General features: G+C 39.1%; 1 pseudogene; it reads right to left on the bottom strand.

Annotated features, from left to right (window-relative positions):
* Positions 1 to 362: 362 nt before the first annotated feature.
* Positions 363 to 4,611, bottom strand: LOC148922993 (putative late blight resistance protein homolog R1A-10; annotated as a pseudogene).
* Between the last annotated feature and the right edge of the window lie 1,047 nt (positions 4,612 to 5,658).

The following is a 5,658-nucleotide window of genomic DNA, read 5'->3' as shown; positions in this document are numbered from 1 at the left end:
CTGGTGCATCGAGACCAGCCTCAGCCCCGAGTGAAAGCAGAGAGTTGAGTTCTGTGAGTTGAAAATCAGCAATGAGGATTCTCAATTCCATCTCGATTTCAAACCAAGTTGATGCGGGGCTGGACGATGACGACTCCTACTCCGATCAGCAGCCTCGCAACTGGCGGACAGCAGCAGCGGGCTGGTGAAACTCCAAGAGTGCAGCGGCGGCGATGCCTGCAGTGGCGACGATATGTCGGCAACAGCAGCGAGAAAGAGTGACGGAGGTGTGACAGAGAAGGGGAGAATCGGAGGGGGAAGAGTGAAAGATGGGCTGACGGTGGCTGACCGCAGCTGGTCAAAATCGGATTTAATACCGTAGATTGTTAAATATTAATGGAATTGTTAACGGAGGACCAATTGTGATCCGATTTGAAATGTGCAAGACCAAAAATCCAAAAGATAAAGTTTATGACCAAAATCTTAAAATGACCATATGTTCAGGACCAGTTTTGGCCTTTACTCCCATATAAATTCTCTTGTTCCTCTACTATCTTTTTAGCTGACACCACTGCTGATCCATTGCAATAATCCAATTTAATTGATTTCAACGTTGCTATTTCTCCCACTTCTAATGGGATCTCCTTCAGTTCTTCTAAGAAACAAAGATGAAGCTTCTAGAGGATCGGAAAATGAGAAATTGTCCGACACAATCCAATCTTTCAGACCATTGCCGTAGCACAATCGTAGAAACTTGAGGCTAGGGAATTGGCCTTCAGTTGTTTCCCACTTGCCTGTTCTAAAGCAACCACTCTGTAATACAAACTTCTCAAGAAGGAGCAATGAACCGATTTTTGACATTATGTCTTCCAACACCATATCAAAAGGGGCAATGAAAGTTTTCCAATTTACTCAAGCACTGAAGATAGCCGAGACATTTCTCCCTCCATTTGTTTCGCATCATACCTTAGATGTAGTTTCTTCACATTGGAAATTCGCTTAACCACCTCCGTATTCAAAATCAAATTCTTCACTCCTTTGAGTGGTTGGAGATTCTCCATGATAACATTGCCATTGTCGCCACTAGGAGGATCCGGGAGAATCAGTCGGAAGAATGGACAATCCAGATGTCGAAGTTGATGCAAATTCCAAATTTCAATTGGTGCAATAAGAATGTGCTGGCAATACATGATCGATGTCTGCAGATTCCAGAGTAGATGAATCGAAGAATATAATTTGGACTCATCATGCACTCTAACAGCAAGGTATCGTAAGTTCACAGATTCAAACACATTATCTCGGAAATAAGCACCATTCCAAGAAATAGAAGTATCATATGCTTTGAATGTCCTCAACAATCTACAATTTTGAGGCAACTGAACTTCTTCATCCTCCTCTTCACCGTCGTCATAATCACACATAATTGAACGAGCATGTGACAAAGAATTCAAGATGTCACTTATTAACAATCCTGTAGTTTTGTGAACAATTCGACGCTCACTACTTCTGTGTAGATGATCATCTCTTCTGACTAGATAAAACCTTTCTTTTTCAACTTCTTTCAAACACAAATCTCTCAATAAATCATGAACTCTACAGTACTTAACAATTCCAATAGATCCCAACTTATCAACTAAAATAAGATTTCTATCAACCAACTCCCGAAAGAACTCTTGTGCTGTTGTTTCCAAACATTTCTGGCTCGGTTTTAAAAATCCTTCAGAAATCCATAACTTTTTTAGCATTGACACACGATGCTATGATCTTCATCAAAAACACCCACATACAAAAAATATGGCTTCAAATAGCTTGGCAAATAGATGTAGCTTACCCTCAATGTCTTTAAGCAAAATTCATCATTATTGTTAACAACAATTGCATTAAATTCTTCTCTATAAGCTCCCAATATTCTCTTGTGAACTCTGATTTTGCCAAAAGACCTCCTATCCTAGCAATTGATAAAGGAAGCCCATTACAATTTGCTACAATATTCTTTCCAATAATCTCCAATTCAAGAGGACAACTTTATTTCCCAAACACAGTCTTACAATATAATTCCCAACTGCTAGCCTCATTTAGAAATTTCATACCAACTCCATAAGACTCATTCAATCGAGAACTCAAGTTTGACAAACTAGTTGTTGCGATGATTCTACTCCCATTTATATATTCAGGAAAGAAAAATTTGATCTTATCCCACACCTCTATACTCCACATATCATCTAATATTATGAGATACCTTCTACCATATAAAAACTTATATAATTTTTCTCCCAATTCATCCCCACTCAGATCACTACTTGAATCACCACTTGCTTGGAAGAGAACTTCACTAAGTGTTTCTTTAACATTATACGTTTGAGAAATTGTAGTCCAAGCACGAATGTCAAAATGCTCCTTAACAAGTGAATTCTCGAATAAATTTCGGGCAAGAGTGGTCTTACCAATTCCGCTCATCCCCGTGATAGGGATGATTTCGCGGCTGAGTTGAAATCCAGTGAGCTTATCCAAGACTTCGCGAAACACTTCATCAAAGCCCACCATCATGTTTTCCTTCACAGTGGATGAAGACGTCAAGGCAGCAACGGGTTTCTGCTGCAGTTTCGCTTCCACTGCAATCTTCTCCACTTTTATTTTGATAAAATTCATTTCTTCAATCACTTTCTGCAGATCTTGATAGAAGCCATGACCCTCATTAATTGTGGATCGTTTGTCGATTTGAACCACAATCTGGGATTCGATAACGTCCTCGGCTGCATAAACTGCATTAGCAATGCGACGCTCCAATGGATCAACTTCATTGCTATCGGAAACAGGGGAACTATATGCATCAAGAAATTCTTGCAAGAAGGCAACAATTTGAGTGAGAGATTCAACTTGATTTTTGTGGATAGAGATGGTAGGGGAAAGATGGTTGTCAAGTGTATCTATGATGATCAACTACTCTTTGAATTTTGAATGAATGAAGACGGCCAATATGAAGTAAACCACTCTAATTTCTCAAACTGAAATTGCAAATATTTTGCAGTAGATAATGATTTTTGCTTTAGTGGAAGTAGGGGTGAGCATTCGGGTTTTGGTTCGGTTTTTTGAACAAACCGAACCAAACCCGAAAAACCGAATTTATTGAAAATTTGAAACCGAACCAAACCGAATAACCGAATAACCAAAAACCGAACTAAAATAATCGAATTAAACCGAAAAATCAAAATTATAAGAATGTCAACCAGAAACAGAAATTGTATGACAAAACTGAAAAACAGAATAACCAGAATTTTAAAAAAAAAAAATCACAAAACTATAACATGATTAACATCACAAAACCGAAATAAGCAGAATCACAAAAAAAAATCACAAAAAAATCACAAAACCATAACCAGAATTTAAAAAATCACAAAACTTTGGAGATGCATCTGGAGAGGAGGCGACGGGGTGGAGAAGAGATGGGCGACGGAATGGAGAAGAGATGGGTGGAGGGTGGAGGCGACGGAGTGGAGGACGGAGGCGACGAGGTGGAGGAAGGAGGTGACGGAGTGGAGAAGTGATGGGTGGAGGACAGAGGAGATGGGACAAAGGCGACGGGGTGGAGGACGGAGGCGACGGAGTGAACTTTGGAGGTAGATCTGGAGAGGAGGCGGAACACGCTGAAGGAGAGAATTAGGGTTTGGAGTATTTTAAGTAGTATTTATATAATATATATATATGTCCATGATCAATTGAAATTTTTTAGGGTAATTGAGAAATGAGATGCAATATCAGCCACTCATTTTTATTAAATGAGTGGTCCAGATTTTGCCATACAAAAATATTTTTAGATTAAGTTATTATGAAAGGGTACAATGGTAATTTTATGTTTTAAATAGGGGTGAAGAAAATGGCCACCAAGTGACTCGTCCACCAATTCACCAAAGCCCTAACCCTCCGCCTCAACCGCTTCTCCGGCGGCGGTGGCGTCAGTGCAGCCACCGCGGCGATCCAATCATCATTCCTCTCTCTCAACCAGATCACTCCGTTCATATTGACGGCGAATCAGGCGATTCTGGAGGCGATCGAGGAGCAGCCGGCGATCCACATCCTCGACTTCGACATCAAGCACGGAGTCCAGTGGCCGCCGCTGATGCATGTGGTGGCGGGGCAGTTCCCTCACCTGACGCTCCGAATCACCGGCACCGGCACCGGCTCCGATCTTGACATCCTCAGCCGCAACGGCGATCGCCTCGCCAAATTCGCCTATTCCCTAGGGCTCCGCTTCCAATTCCACCCGCTGATCGTCCAATCTAGCAATGAATCGATCTCGGTGACCTGATTCAAATTAAACGATGATTTTTAGTAATTGATGACTGAATCGTGGATCGGAGAAGGTGAAATGCTGATCGGAGAAGGTGAAATTAAACGGTGCTTGACTGGGACGAAACATGGCATCGAGGCTCATGGTCAGAGAGCAAGAGCAGAGAGTAAGAAGTTCAAGGTTGTTGAATTGGCTCCTGCTCATGCCACCAAGGAAATCTATGCGTCGCTCTTCACTTCATCGAAAAAGCAGGATTTCAAGGATACGTATAGCCGTAGATCGTTGCCGCTTGGTCAAAACTGAAGGCTTGGTTACTCATATCTATAGAAACTGGTACTGTGCTGTCATTTGTTGAACTTGTATTGCTTTCTTGGAGATCCCCTTTTGCTATCTAAAATCATTAATTTGATGGCTGTCAAAGTTATGCAAAACTTGATTTTTTGTTATGGAATACAAATTTGGATTTTTTCTGCTGTCTACCATTAATCGATAGGTTGTAGGTTGTCTAGAGAGAGAGAGAAAGAGAGAAAATTGGAGGAAATTCCAATTTTCACAAGTTCGTTGACATTAATTATATAGGTCGTTGACATGAATTATATAGTTCGTTGACATAATAACGTTTGTTGTTGACATAAATTATATGTAAATCGTTGTCGTTGACACAAATAATATGTCGTTGACATGAAAAATATTTGTTGTTGACATTGATTATTTGTAAAATGTTGTTGTTGACATAAATAAAGTTTGTTGTTGACATCGTAGTTGACATAAATAATGTTTGTTGTTAACATTGTAGTTGACATAAATAACGTTTGCTGTTGACATCGTAGTTGACATAATGTCTCTATAGTTGACATCGCGCGAGTTGTTGACATTTTAATACGAGTTGTTGACATTCGATATTCTCGGTATTGATATGTGAATAGTAAGTGTTATTTGTTAGTTGTTGACATTTTAATACGAGTTGTTGACATTCGATATTCTCGGTATTGATATGTGAATTGTAAGTGTTATTTGCTAGTTGTTGACATTTTAATACGAATTGTTGACATTCGATATTCTCGGTATTGATATGTAAAATTATAAGTGTTATTTGTTAGTTGTTGACATTTTAATGCGAGTTGTTGACATTCGATATTCTCGATATTGATATGTGAATTATAAGTGTTACTTTTTAGTTGTTAACATTTTAATACGAGTTGTTGACATTCGATATTCTCGGTATTGATATGTGAATTATAAGTGTTCTTTTTTAGTTGTTGACATTTTAATAAGTGTTATTTTATTGAATGTTGAAGATTTGAAGATTTGAATGTTGAAGATTTGGAGATTTGAATGTTGAAGATTTGAATATTTGAATGTTAAAGATTTGAAGATTTGAAGCTAGAGTT

Source organism: Salvia hispanica, chromosome 6 (genome assembly GCF_029641045.1).
Source record: "Salvia hispanica isolate PSC_SH4W2 chromosome 6, Shi_PSC_v1, whole genome shotgun sequence".
In the NCBI taxonomy this organism is placed as follows: domain Eukaryota; kingdom Viridiplantae; phylum Streptophyta; class Magnoliopsida; order Lamiales; family Lamiaceae; genus Salvia; species Salvia hispanica.
This window is presented reverse-complemented; position numbering and strand designations above follow the sequence as displayed.